We start from the raw sequence: 14606 nt of genomic DNA, 5'->3' as shown, positions 1-14606 counted from the left end.
GGACATGGTCGACCTTGACTCGATCACGGCTTTCGGCACAGTCTCTCACAGCATTCTCGCGGGCAAGCTACAGAAATACGGGTTGGATAAGGTAGCTAGAAAACTGGTGGGATCCTCCAGCTTAAAGAGCAGCAATTAATGGCTCCACATCTAGCTGGCAGCCAGTCTCAAGCAGAGTGTCCCCAGGGGTGATCCTGGGGCCGGTTTTGGTCAATATTTTCATAAATGATCTAGAAGATGGGATGGATTGCACCCTTACCAAGTTTGCAGATGGCATCAAGCTGGGCAGAGCACTAGATATGCTGGAGGGTACAGCTAGATTCGGGCAACCTACACAAATTGGAGGGTTGGGCCAAAAGGAATCTCATGAGGTTCAACAAGGACAAGTGCAAAGTCCTGCACCAAGGCTGGAACAAACAATCCCATGCACCAGTACAGCCTGGGGAGCAACTGACTACACAGAAAAGGCCTTGGGGGTTACAGTGGACAATAAGTTACCAGTGTGCCCTTACTGCCAAGAAGGCTAACAGCATACTAGGCGGCATTAGTAGGAGTGTTGCCAGCAGATCAAGGGAAGTGATTATTCTCCTTGGGGCCACATCTGGAGTACTATGTACAGTTTTGGGGCCCCAACTACAGAAAGGATGTGGATGAATTGAAGAGTCCGGCAGACATCAGTGCAAATGGTTAGGAGGCTGGGGGACATTACTTCTGAGGACAGGCTGAGTGATTTGGGCTGATTTAGTTTGGAGAAGAGAAGATGGGGGAGGGAAGGGGGTGAATAGCAGCCTTCAGCTACCGGAAGGGTGTTCCAAAGAGGATGGAGCTGGTCTGTTCTCAGTGGTGGCAGATGAGAGAACAAAGACCCAAGGTCTCAAGTTGTGCCAAAGAAAGTTTAGGTTAGATATTAGAAAAAGCCCTCTCTCACTTGGGGTAGTAACCCACACGGGGAGAGTAGTAAAGCACTGGAACAGGTTACCCAGAGAGACTGTGGAGTCTTGGAGCTTCTTAAGAGCCGGCTAAAAGTCTTTGCTGGGACGATCTAGCTGGGGATGGTCTGCCTGGGAGTAGGTGGGTCGACTAGAAGACTTCCCGAGGCCCCTTCTAGCCCTAATTTTCTATGAACCACTTAGCTCCAGAGGTGCTTCCCTGCCCTATTTCGCCAGGGCATTTGAGGTTGGCCCTGCTGAGGTCTGTAAAATGTTCTGACTTCTCCAAATGCAAGTGACTGCAGGAGGTACAACACAGTCACCAATATGTGCCTAGTTTAGGTGCCTGCCTCACTCTCTGTACTTTGCAGATAAAAAATTGGAACTGAAGAAGTTACACAAAATATAAGTTTTATTCCCTTAGTAGCATCGCCAAGTTTCTCCTTATGGCCTGCTCTTGCTGAGAGTGTTAGCAGGGAGCAATCTGTGGTATGAAAGATCAGTCAAGTTCTCTTCTGGGCTCCAGGAGCCAAGAGGAGATGCTTTAAAGGCTTTTCAGAAATCAAGTCACTCCCAGTTTCTTGCCTATATGTGACTTCTGTGGCAGATACTTGTTTAGTAAAAGAGTTTAGATGTGCTTGGAATTATTTAGTTTTATGCTGCAAGGGACAAATCCTGCAAGAGACCGGGGGACTAGATCCCTAACAACTATGAAATTATGAAATTTGCCACAAACCCTTAAGTACAGACCAAAAATGCTCCACAGTCAAGGTGCTGAACAGAAACACTTGGGTCGTTATTGCAATTTGTCTGGCTATTGCATATCTTTTTTATATGCTAGTCAATTTTATTTTCAATATAGTTTTATCACAGTAACTTAGTTTTACTATTCTTTCCTTTTTTGTCAATGTTAGTTATAATGATGTTAGTACCAGGATATTAAGCACAACCCCCCCCAAACAAACAAATGCTGACTACTGCTTGAAAGGGCTATTTACTGTTTTAAAATTCCTTTACAGCATTTAAGGAATTCTGCTACAACACTTTGTGACAATGCAAAAGAGGCAGAAAACTGAAAAACACAGCAACATTTCAACTCTCTAAATGCTATTAATTCTCTAATAAAAGACTATTATTATTTAGAGGCTGAATGCAGAAGTCCTCTGTACAGAAGGCCTGTTTGAAGCCCATTGAAGTTTTTCATGAAGAATATTTATAGGATCAGGCCTTGGAGTACATTGCATGGAGCTGTTTAATGGAAAGCTCTGCTAATGATCAAAAATTGTAAATTCTTACTCTTCCATTTTGTGAAAGAAAGAAAGAACGCTAATACAAAAAACCTTCAATACTTTGGATCTATGTACATCTAGAGAAAGTGATTTCCCTATATTCACTCATTTACAACTATGGACCATATACAAACACTAATGTCAGGGAAATTTCATTCTATCTGTTCCAATTATGTTGATTCTAATTCTTCACAATTCTCTAATTCCCATCTTTGTACACTAAATTTGGCCCAGAGTAAGCTAGTGCAACTCCAACAAATGACTGCACACATTGGGTACATCCCCATGAGCAGCCTTATCTGGGGTCCTGGGGGTCTCCCAGGGCTCCAGTGATGGTGATACAGGTGAATGGAGCCTGGTTGGCAGCTGAAGTGGCTCTAGCCACCACCCCACTTTTTTTCTGGCGCTGTTTTTTTCTTTTTGACACTAGGATCATCTGGTGTCAAAAAACCCTGCCACGCTGCAAATTAGCAGTGCAGCAAATGCCTGCATGTGCAGTGTGTGTGGTTTGCAGTGCTGCAGGCCAGATCTGCGGCGCCACAAACCACATGTTGCACGCTCATCTGGACACACCCATTGGGGCCAAATTTGATCCATGTTTTTTCTGTATTAACTGTACAGAATTAACTATATGTCTGAATGCTTCTTATACACTGAAATGGATACTTTGTTACTATAGTATGGGGGAAATTAGCATTTCCCCTTCATTTAAAACATACAAGGACTTAAAGAAATTGTTATTTCTCCCCTAGTATATTTAGTTACAATCAGGTCCTGGTAGCTATTTTTCTGGCATGTATCACATTTTCATTTCAAAATTACATTACTCTTCTATTCCTATTACATTATATATGACAAAGTTAAAAGAGAGCATCTGAGAAACAGGAAAAGACATGCACTTCTTGGTCAAGTGACTCATGCAAAAACAAGAAAAACTTGCATTCAAATTTTCAAAATAGTAGAGTTGAAAATTAAAATGCCCTCAATGAAGCTACTGGTCATGTACAGGCATTACATTTCTACTGGGAAATTGCTGGTCTCCTGAGAGAAACCACAAGTGTACTGGTGTTCATCAAGTCTCTCCTGCCAAAAAAAATGCCTCTGAGAATTTTCTACCACCAGAAATGAATGCCTTCGTCACTGTAAACCATGTCTGTTACTGTGCATTGAACTGATATATTCGTTTAACTGGCAACTAAAGGCAGAAATATCATACAGTATGCTATATATCTTGTCAGTGAGAACCCATTTAGGCTCAATTCTAATTCTTAGGTCCCTTTACACCACTCTGGCTTTGTAAAGGACTTTTTATCTAGGTGTAAAGTGTCACTTTACTTTAGTAAATCTATGTATATTTAACTGTTATGATTAAAATCATTCAGAATATTTGAGGACAAATTACACTGCAAAATAAAGAGTAAGAAAAAGTGTGCACGTTGCTCGTTCTTGGGATAGCAGATCCAATTTACTGACAGAATGCATTAGTTAGCACTAACAGCTACTGAATTTCTTATCTAGCCAGTCTTCTCTGTTTGGACATATTCTGCATCACATTCAATGACTTTCAGATTACAGAACAACTTGTTTTTAAGTTGAAACATGAACATTTTACTTTTTTTTCTCTCAAATTTAAACTAGCAAAAGATGTAAAACAGTGTGCCTTTAAATAACAAAAATGTCTGAAATACAGTAATGAAATTACAAACTACAAGCTTCCTGCCTTCAAATATATGGTAAAAAATGTAAAATGGTCTTGATGGTTACAGACATTCCACCCATTACTAAAAACTAAATGCACTAAAATCCATATTTCTGTACAATACTGCATCAGTGTAAATACAGCATATTTATACCAAACAGTGTATTTTGGGAAGGGGAAGGGGAATGTCAAAAACAGTAAATATTAGTTACACTTTAGTTGAACTCCCAGAGACTTTCATAAAATCAGTGGAATAATGCTGAAAAGAAATATGGTAAGGAGATAGAAGGACATGCAAGAAATGGTCAGGCAAGTAACAATTTTTTTACAGGAGAATGGCAAACGGGACAAACGGGACTTTTAGGAAAATGGCAGATTTGTACCATTGCCTTATGAATTTGTGATTCTTCTCTTATAAGTGAACTTATAGTATATTCTTTGTATTACAGGAAAAAAAAGACAGTACAGGCTACTGAAGAGTGTAGGGGGTCTGTGAAATAAGAATACTAGAGTCTAGTCCTGAGTTTAGCACGGACTCACTGCATATCTTGGGCAAATTATTTAATTTCCCTCTGTAGGAATTATCTTTTCTATTATATTAAGTGAAAAGCAAGTGAAAAGCATAATGAAAATCATATTATATAGTCCAGATCCAATTCCAAAATTCTCCTGAACTCTGCTAGCCTGGAACTGAAAGTTGAATAGATACATTCAGAACTTCTGTGTTAATGTATCATGCTACAAGCTTAGGCATTCAGCCACCTACCAGATTTTTCTTAAAATTCTCAGCTCTTTTGATCTCACCTAAAAATAGATTCAAAATCAGGTAAATGAAAACATCAGAGGAGAATAAACAGGATAGGGATCAGTTAGGGATCCATATTCTTGCTACAAATGTCAACCCATGGATTTTTGAGGGGCAAGGTCATAGCAGGTAACTACTGCATTATATAAATGGGCCAACTGGTGTTTCTTTATAGCCTTACTTCATCCCTAGAGAGCCAGTGTTCTGTACATGAGGAACCCTGGAACAATGGGTTCCTCAATGCAATGCAATGAGAATGACTCACCAGCCCCAATTATATTCAGGTGCACTATGCTGGTCTTCTCATATAATGCTTACATGCCAAATGATGTACATACTGGCAAATGAATAGTTTTCCTAGCAAAGTGAACTGAACTGCATATACGCATCCAAAATCAGAAATCAACCCAAGAAGAAAAACAAAATGCTTCTGCATGCCATATTTCGTTAGCATTTTTTAGTAGTTTGTTGCAAGAAACACTCTAGCAAGAAACCAGGTCAAACAAATTCAGCTTAAATATCTGTTATAAATGTATTGATGCCCTGAGGCACTTCTATTTGTAGAGAATACTCTCTCATGAATATTTCTGGAACGCAGCAACAGACCTATGAAAACAACAGCTGAATTGTTCTGTGTTGGAGACTCTACATTTCTTGTGCAATCCTTCCCTGACTAGGATCTATAGGAAAGCATCATGGGGTTTATTATGTATCAATTACTGTAGGTCAAATTATCTTTTTTAACGGCAAGGGTAATTAACCACTGGGACCAAGGGGAATGCTGCATTCTTGATGTATTCCCATCAAGACTGGATCCCTTTTTGGAAGGCATGCTTTGGTCAAGTACAAAAGAAGTTACTGAATCTGTGAAATTTATTGGCCTGTGATGTACATGAGGTCAGGCTAGATGATCTGATGATCCCTTTTGAATAAGTCTGGGAAAATATATATAAAATGCAAAGCAAAAGTTTGTTCTTAATTTCTAAGTCCTAGTCCTGAAAATATATTCTGAAACATGTTTAACTGGACTCAAAGGTATTTGAGTTTAGACCTTTTCATTCAAGTTAATTACACTCCAGTCAAGATCCTCAAGTCTGCTATCATGCCCTGTGCTCCAGGCAAAAGAGCCAAAACAGCCTACAGGATTTGGAAAGGTCAAGGGAATGGCCACAGCATGCACTGTTAAGGAGATAATGGGCAAGGCCGCAACCCACAAAGCCTATCAGAACAGCTGCCAAACTTAGGTGGCTACAGTAGTGCTGGAATTGAAGAGGTATGACTAGTGTTTAGGAAATCATAAAATCATAGAGAAGTAGGACTGGAAGGGACCTCTGGAGGTTATCTAATCCAATCCCCTGCCTGATGCTGAATTAATGCAGCTGGCTAAAATCTTATAGTTTTAGGAGCACATTAACCCATCCTTTAAATAAAAAAAAAAACCAAATAGGAGGAGCTCTGAGAGAGGAAATCACTGTGACTATGTCATCCACATCATTTAACTGAGGATACTATGTGCAAATCTAAGGTATCTTGTAAGCAGCTGCTGCCTTCTCCCCACAAATTCTGGACATCTTGGAAAACCATTTCCATTGAGATTGGAAAGAGCACACTAAGTCCAGACCTGGCATATTTCTCGTCTACTCATTTTCCATCATGGCAATAGACCCATCCCAGTGAAGAAATTTCTACAGTCTGCATATGCTAAAAGGAGATGGTGAACAGCTGTAGATGTGTGTTGATGTTCCTGCCAGTACCTAGAAAGCTCTTGTGTACATTTCTGGAGGGTCTTGCTTTTCGATTCAGGGTCAACTGATTGCTGAATTTGGGCTCAGGAATTTTTCCCCTTAGACAGAATTGCAAAGATTATGGGTATTTCTGTAGCACGTTCTTCTTCCTCTGACCCTCTGAGCATATACTGACCTGACGACTTCTCTCCTATTGTGTACTGGCAGTGCCCTTCTTTATCCTACTTTCTACTTGTGGCATATTGTTAGGTATTTTGGTTTTGCTTGTATAATATCCTTTGTGGCTGTGGTATATTAGAATGGGCTCTGGACACTGGATTAACCACATGGTTTATGAATACAATGTGGGATTGGGCTCAATGGCCCATGAGGCCCCTTTCAGTTCTAGGCTCCTGGAAATGTAAACTTCAGGGAATGGGTCTCCTTCAACATGTGGGAGGGTCCTATGAAGCATAATCCAGACAACAGTTTTTATGTTTTAACTAAGTATTGGCTTGCCAGCCTACTGTCTATTATAGTCTCAACTTGGTAAGCAGAGACTGCCAGGACAATTGCACAGGAAAGAATTTGGCTCATAACATATAAAAACATTTGATAAAAAGCTACAATAGGTTTATCAACTAATTTAACAATGCCATTAATAAAACAAAGAGGTGGTTTATGAGCCTGCATTTATCTTATTCTGATGTCAGAACAAAGGACTGACTACATTATTTTCATTGGAAAAATATTAGCTATGAAGCGGAATATTGTATCAATTATGTAGTTAAATATAGGGAGCAGCTACAGATTTTTACAGTTGTCTGTCAAAAGTCTGCCTCTAGCCTGTCCAGACGTATTATAGCACATACTGGGTGCATCTATATGTGATATTAATGTGACGCAATTAACTCCTGCCAGCCCGGAGCTTCTCCCCCTGCCTGGCTCAATGTGCTGTGGAGGGGCTGACTGGGGCATAAGGGTGCTACAATGTGGGGCTAGCTGGCAGGCAGGCCTTGCACTGTATCACTCTTGTGCCCCAGCCAGCCCCATTCACTCTCTACATGTGTTGCAGTGGAGTAAATAATTCCATTGTAGGATAGTACCAGTGGGTGCGTCTGTTTGCTGAAATGTTTGCTGCAGTTGCCTAATTAGCTCTGCAGTAAATGTTTCAGTGTCTACACATAAAATGTTTCCCGTATAGAGAGAAACAGTATTTTATGTGATCAGTGTTCCCTCTTAATTGTGTGGTGGGCACAGCCTGGCAGCACAGCATGCTTAGAGGGAATGCTGTATATGATCTGTACTGGGCAGCTTTTATACTGAACAAGACCCCAGCACATTTTCGCTTAGATTTTTGTCTAAGAAACACAGTGCCTGAAATACCAGTGGAAGCGCTCCATAGCAGAAGATTAATAACAGAACTCAAGAGTTCTGAACAAGTTCTTATAATATATGAATTCTGCTGATCACTGGACAAAATGTAAATGCTTTCTTTGTTAATTGTACCATATAATATTGCAAAGAATTTAGTGAAGTCATAGTACCAGTGTGCACCCTGTACTCCATGTGACAGATTAAGGTTCTTTCCCTCCCTGCCTGGTCAGGTGAGAGATTCTATTGTTCTTGATAGCCTACATTTTTTTCACATTAATATTTAAACTACTTATTTCAGAACAGAAATGTCATCTTGCTAAATGTGACCATTCAGTCTTGCTAGACCAAAAGAGAAATAAAAATAAACCAAAACCTGACTGCCATCCAAAACCAGGTTCAGCAAGATCTTGCACCATGCAAAGGACCTTGCAAGACTGAGTATGCCTTTGCAGCCTACTGGTTAGGGCTCTCATCCAGAAGAAGGGAAGCCTGGGTTCCAATACTCACTCCACAGACTGGCTTTTACGTAATAACCATTGAACATAAAATACAGAAAGAGTACTGGGAGCATGGACTAAAATCCTGGTCTCCCATATGAGTGCCCTAACCATTAGTCTACAGCTTCACATTAATTTTCACGTACTCTTTCTCTGCCCAATTCTCATGTACTCTTTCTTTGATCAATGAATTCCCTTGCAGTTGAGACACCTCATGGGAGATGGTTTGAATCTCCTCAGGCAGAGGAGAGACTTGAACCTGGGTCTTCTTTATTCTAAATGAGTGCTCTAACTACTAGACTATTGTATAAAAGCAAGGAAACCCTGGAAAAAACACTAAAATGTGGGGAGAAGTGGGTACGCTGGAGGAGGGGGACAGGATGCAACTAAAACTAGACAGGTTACAGGGGTGGGTGGATGAGAACAGGATGGGATTCAATACTGACAAGTGCAAGGTATTGCACCTGGGGAGGAAGAACCAGCAGCATACCTGCGGGCTGGGGAACTCCCTTCTAGTCAACACAGAAGCAGAAAAGGATCTTGATGTCATTATTGATTCCAAAATGAACATGGGCCGACAGTGTGGGGACACGGTCAGGAAGGCTAACCGCACCTTGTGATGCATCCACAGATGCATCACGAGCAGGTTCAAGGAGGTGATCCTCTCCCTCTATGTGACATTGGTCAGGCTGCAGTTGGAGTACTGTGTCCAGTTCTGGGAGCCGCACTTCAGGAAGGATGTGAACAGCATGGAGAGGGTCCAGAGGAGGGCCACTCGCATGATCAGGGGGCAGCAAGGCAGGCCCTACGAGTGGAGGCTGTGGGACCTGAACCTGTTCAGCTTCCACAAGAAAAGGCTGAGAGGGGATCTGGTGGCCACCTAGAAACTGGCCAAGGGGAACCAGGAGGCTCTGGGAGAGTCCCTGTTCCCCCGAGCACTACTGGGAGTTCCAAGGAATAATGGCCATAAGTTGACCAAGAGTAGATTCAGGCTAGATATCAGGAGGCGCTACTTCACAGTCAGGCAGCTAGGAGCTAGAACCAACTTCCAAGGAAAGTGGTGCTCACCCCTACCCTGGGGATCTTCAAAAGGAGGCCAGACAATCACCTAGCCAGGGTCGTTTGACCCCAGCATCCTTTCCTGCCCATGGCAGGGGGTCAGACTTGATGAACTGTTCAGGTCCCTTCTGACCCTACCAACTATGAAACTACGAAATGGCCACACTGCCTTCTTAGTATGTTACCCCTGCTCAATTTATTGAAAGAAATGGTGCAGTCAAACTACAGGAGGGTTGTGGTCTGTGCCCCTCTGCAGCCATAAGTGAGGAGACAGAGGAGGTAGTTTTAAGGCCCTCATCACTTCCTTGGTGGCTAGTTCTAATCAGCTGCAGGCTGAGGTTTCTGACTTCAGGTGGCTCCCTGATGAATATGCTGGTTGTTTTGGATCCTATACTGAGGCACCTAACTCCTCCCATGTACTTTATAGAGGGGCTATGTGACCTAGAGCTTTGGATTCTACTTTAGGGCCCAGGCACCTAAAAGCTGGGCATTGTAGCACCTAATTTTTATTGGACCTGACCTTAAGCAATGTGCATGAGGCTAAACTGAAGGTATGGCTTGCAGAACCACTGGATCTGGTCCATGAAGCTGGGAGGGGGAGCAGAGTTGTGGGTATTTGGTGGAGGGGAGTTTGATGATGCTGTGGCAGGTCCAGTTGACAAGGAACTGTCAGGGCAGCTGGGAAATACAGCCATGATACAGCAGGGTGCTGGGGATAAATGAAAGCAGGGAAAGCTGTGGCAGAGGATGTGTTGGGACACCAGCCCACCTTAGACTCAAGCCGAGGTATTCCAGTCCACAGATCTGAAAAGTTGCCGATCTTTGTGCAATAGTCAATGGTATCTCAACTGAGATTAAGTTAGCCCTGGGGAGTGATCACATGAAAATCCTGATTCCTAATTTTCTGTTCTGACAAACAATTATTTGAAAAAATGAAAGTGATCTCTTGTGTTTTCTAAAGAGAAGCAGCAAAAGTCTCAAATTCTAAAAGTGAACTAAAAAGAGCCCCAAAAATACTCAATGGAAAAATCACTCAAAGTTTTATTTTTCTTCAGGGACAGGAAAATACAATCTAGCATTTTAAAATCCTCATAGTTCCTAGATGATATTAGATTTTAAAAGCAACATAGCAGGATGGCTGGTTCTCCATATAATACTCTTGTCATATGTTATACATTAATGAACATTAAAGACCTTTGTAAAAGGTCCCTCTTGGTTTAATCTTAAACTTGGCCAAACTTGAAGTCTGATGATCTTATTTAAATAAAATATTCTCATCATTCCCTCTGGTATTTATAATGCAGTTACAAAAATAGGCTAAGTCACACTGTATGATTAACATACAGAGTTGTTAAAGGTCTATAATGCATTGATATGTTGTATATAGGTCACCAATAGTTAAGGCTTCTGAACCAGAGCAGGATTTCTTAAAACAGTCAAGTCATTTCTGTTTTGATTAAAATAATTTTGCACCTTCAAGATCACAAGATAATTGGCTAAGTGTGAGGAGTTTCACAGTTCAGCAAAATATATTACTGAATGATGTTTTCATCTAAGAAGGAGAAAGTAATAGAATGGAATATAATTTACCTTCTGTTTTAAAAAATATATTTTTGAGAAATGAAACAAACATGAAACAAGATTTAAATTACACAGCGATACACAGTGATTTAAAAAATGTCCAAATCATAGAGCCTATTCAAAGAGCCTATTACTTATCTCTGTTTGACACTGCCTTTTCCCTCTTGAGCAGGGAAATTTAGAAATCAGAGTTTGTAAACTCTCAGAGTCATCAAACATTTCTACCAGACTCCAGAGATTCAACATATCTTAACATATCCTAGATGAGGACAGTGCAATTGAATTTGGTTTTTGAAGTCATGTTTTCATAAGAAATTATTTGTTTCCATTCACACACAGTCTTCAGTTCAGATATGGCAGCAGTTATATAAAAATGTTGCCCCAATATGGACCTGTGGTGCATGCTAAAATGCATGATCAATACATAAGGTTATTGTAGCTGTGTTAATGCAGCAGTCTATGTTATTTATATATATATATATATATATATATATAGATAGATAGATGGAGAAGCACTTTCTGATCTTTATGCTGGTATTTTTGACAATGAAAAGTAATTAGCCATGTTTGTCTGAAATCAGGCAAAAGGCAGGGTAGATATATGGTGAAGTGAGTCTGGGCTCATGGAAGCTTATGCTATATATTTCTGATTTAATTAGACTATAAGGTGCAAATCTACCCTGCCTTCGCATTTCACAGTAGCCAGCTACAGAAACTAGTTCCAGAAAAACCTGTTGAAAATAGTATACGTAGATGATAAGCAAAAACAATATTGTGAGAAAAGATGACAAGGAAACTGAAAAAAATGTAGATGTCCCACCCCGCTTCCCATTTCTGCAGTCAGAAACAGTTATCAAATAGTACATATAAGATTTTCTGTTAGATTTGCTGCTCAAGTCTGTGTTCAGTCAGCCATGACTCTCCATGATCAGAAAATTGCATTATCATCAAGCAATGAAAGCTTTTGGAGATTCCAAATGTCAGCACTTAAATGAGACATTTGATTTGCCCTCATTGTTACATTACCTTTAGAAATAAAAGTCTAATCACAGGGCTGTCTGCAGTGTTTTACTGAGAGAGGCTTTGTGTACAATAATAGTTCATTTTCTTGTGCCTCATAGATTGTGTCTGTTGAAAATTTTATGATACCTAGTGCATCGCTTCACAGTTGAGTTATCAAGCACATTCTCTCTAAGATTTCTTTAGGTACAGAGGGCCTTACATGGATTCACAGCATTCATTTAATTTAGGGCTTAATTCTGCAAAGCAAATGAACAGACTTCAATAGGCATTCAGTCAACAGGCAGTCAGCATCTCTAAAGAGTGATTCACAGGATGCGGTACTGAGCCCTTAACCACTGAAGTCTACTGACTTCAATGGAGCTCAGCTTTGGCACAAATGTCCATAGGGTGAGCAGCAAACGCAGAATTAAGCCTTTAATGTGAATCTTACTGATCATACCAAAAGTGAATCTTACTGATCATACCAACTGTGCTAGGTTGGCCCAAAAAGATCAAAAACAGAACGAGAGTGCTTGAGATTTTCATTGACAGTTTAGAACAATAGGATAAAAAGTAGACTATGTTACAAGATTTAGCCATGAATGCCAAAATACTAGATCATTTAGGCATTTATGGCTAAAATGTTCAGGTAAGTGCACAAGTATTGCTATATTATCTATTGCTTCTGAATAAATTGTGTTATGCTTTGTAACACATTTTTAATATTTTATATATTGTTATATATAATTTACTCTGTGAATTATAGGCACTTTGTTTTCAGAATGGTCAACTTGAGCACTAAATTGTCAGCACATTAAAACCCCAGTAATATCTATGACAGCTGCACTTACTCTGCCTAATTTCATTCATGTAGAAAGAAAATCAGATGAGGCAACAATTAATATTGCTCACCAAGCAGAAATCAGACATTTCTGTCTGTCACTTCAAACTGAACATAGAGAGAGATGATTATTAAACAGAGAATAAAAATAGACTGACAGTACATTTCCATGATAGTTAGTTGATGCAGTGGACTTTGATACTTCAGGTTATAGAGTACTTTAGCCAGTATAGCTTTACCTTCTCTGTAACTTAGTAATAGATATCAAATAAATAATGAGACCAACTAGCATACACAACAACGAGGACAAAGACAGTTTAGACAAACGCAGTTCCCAGTGGGACTTCACACATTAGACAGGGCCTACTTTTAAAGGGCTAATTTGAAGACATTTACACACTAAATTGTATGGCACTCATTTTAGTGGCCTCAAAAGAACAGTGGGATAAATCAGCTCTTCTGAGTAGAGTCAACTGGTGGTGCTCTGAGTTGAGATGTTTGGAACTTCAAACTTACAGAACTCAATGATCCAATCTTGGATATTTATGCTTTAAAACTGCTAGAGAAATATAGTCAATGCCTGGCTAAAGTATAAAAACAGTAAATAATTACTGTATTTGTTTGATTCCAAGATGAAGTTTTATCCCTCATTTAACATGGGGGAAAGCCCCTCAACTTGGAGTCAAGTATGAGGTGTGAATGGGGAGAGAGGGGAAGAAGCTACTGCAGTTCTAGCTCCAGGCCCAAGTGCAGGTCAGGGCTGGAGCCGCAGCTGCTGCCTGCCCCCCACTGCCTCTGCACCCTGCCTCTACTCCTTCCTCGCAGCCTCAGGCCCCCACTGCCTCCTGTCTCTGCTTCCCTGCCCCCATCTCACCATTTCCCCCTGCACCACCTCTGTCTACCCCACTTACCTTTGCTCCAGCACTAGCAGGCTTCATCCCTGCAGCAGCCCAGAGTACAAAGCACAGCCCCAGTTGGCCCTGTAGCAGCAGTGCTGCCTCCACACTGCTGCTATGGGGCTGGGCTGGGGCCATGCTCTGTGCCCCAGGCTGCAGTGGGGATGGGACCTGCTTGTACTGGAGCAAAGATAAGGGGGAAGGGGCAGGTTGGGGGGAAAAGTTTTTGTGGGGGGGAGGGGAATGGAGGGTGGGACTCTGAGGCCGTAAGGGCCAGAAGCAGCTTGGAGGAGAAGGGTGGGGTCCATGGCTGAGGGGGACAGACACAAGGGGAGTTAAGGGATAAGCAAGCAACAGGGGGCAAGCTGCCTGCCACCCACCTCTGCCCTCTACTGTTCCCTCCACTGCTTGTCCCCTTACTACATCCCTCATCACCTGCCCTGCTGCATGCCCCTACCACTTCCCTGCTGCTTGTCCCTTTACCACTAGCCTCATTACTGACCCCCTCATCACCTGTCTGCCCACAGCCTGTCATAGTGGGGGGGCACATTTAAGATGATCTTCCAATAATTAGGTCCCATGCATGGAAAACATAAATGTTCTATATTTATAATCTAATTAGTGGGGGTTATCTTAAATTCAGGGTCATCTTGGATTTGCATAAATACGGTATAAAGCTTTTTTCAGAAGGGAACGCCACAATTTGATGACAACACTGAGGACACTATTTAGCTTTCAAGCCTTTCACATCTTTGGGGTTTTTTTCCTAGAGAAGACTGTTGGTGAGAAAGAGTGTGGCTATAAATTGCCATATTTCATTTTCCATACTAGGTAGCTTCGTGTCAAAGGATACACTTTCAGCAGTTATATCTGCTTTTCTCCTCACTCCCAGTCTCTCATGGACATG

General features: G+C 41.2%; 1 protein-coding gene across 3 annotated transcripts in view; it reads right to left on the bottom strand.

Annotated features, from left to right (window-relative positions):
• RIMS2 (regulating synaptic membrane exocytosis 2) overlaps positions 1-14606 on the bottom strand; it is an 899878-nt gene that overhangs the window by 26312 nt on the left and 858960 nt on the right. The gene's annotated exons all lie outside the window — the stretch shown is intronic.

This window comes from Crocodylus siamensis, chromosome 3 (assembly GCF_052110815.1).
Source record: "Crocodylus siamensis isolate JL-2025a chromosome 3, ASM5211081v1, whole genome shotgun sequence".
Taxonomy (NCBI): Eukaryota; Metazoa; Chordata; order Crocodylia; family Crocodylidae; genus Crocodylus; species Crocodylus siamensis.
This window is presented reverse-complemented; position numbering and strand designations above follow the sequence as displayed.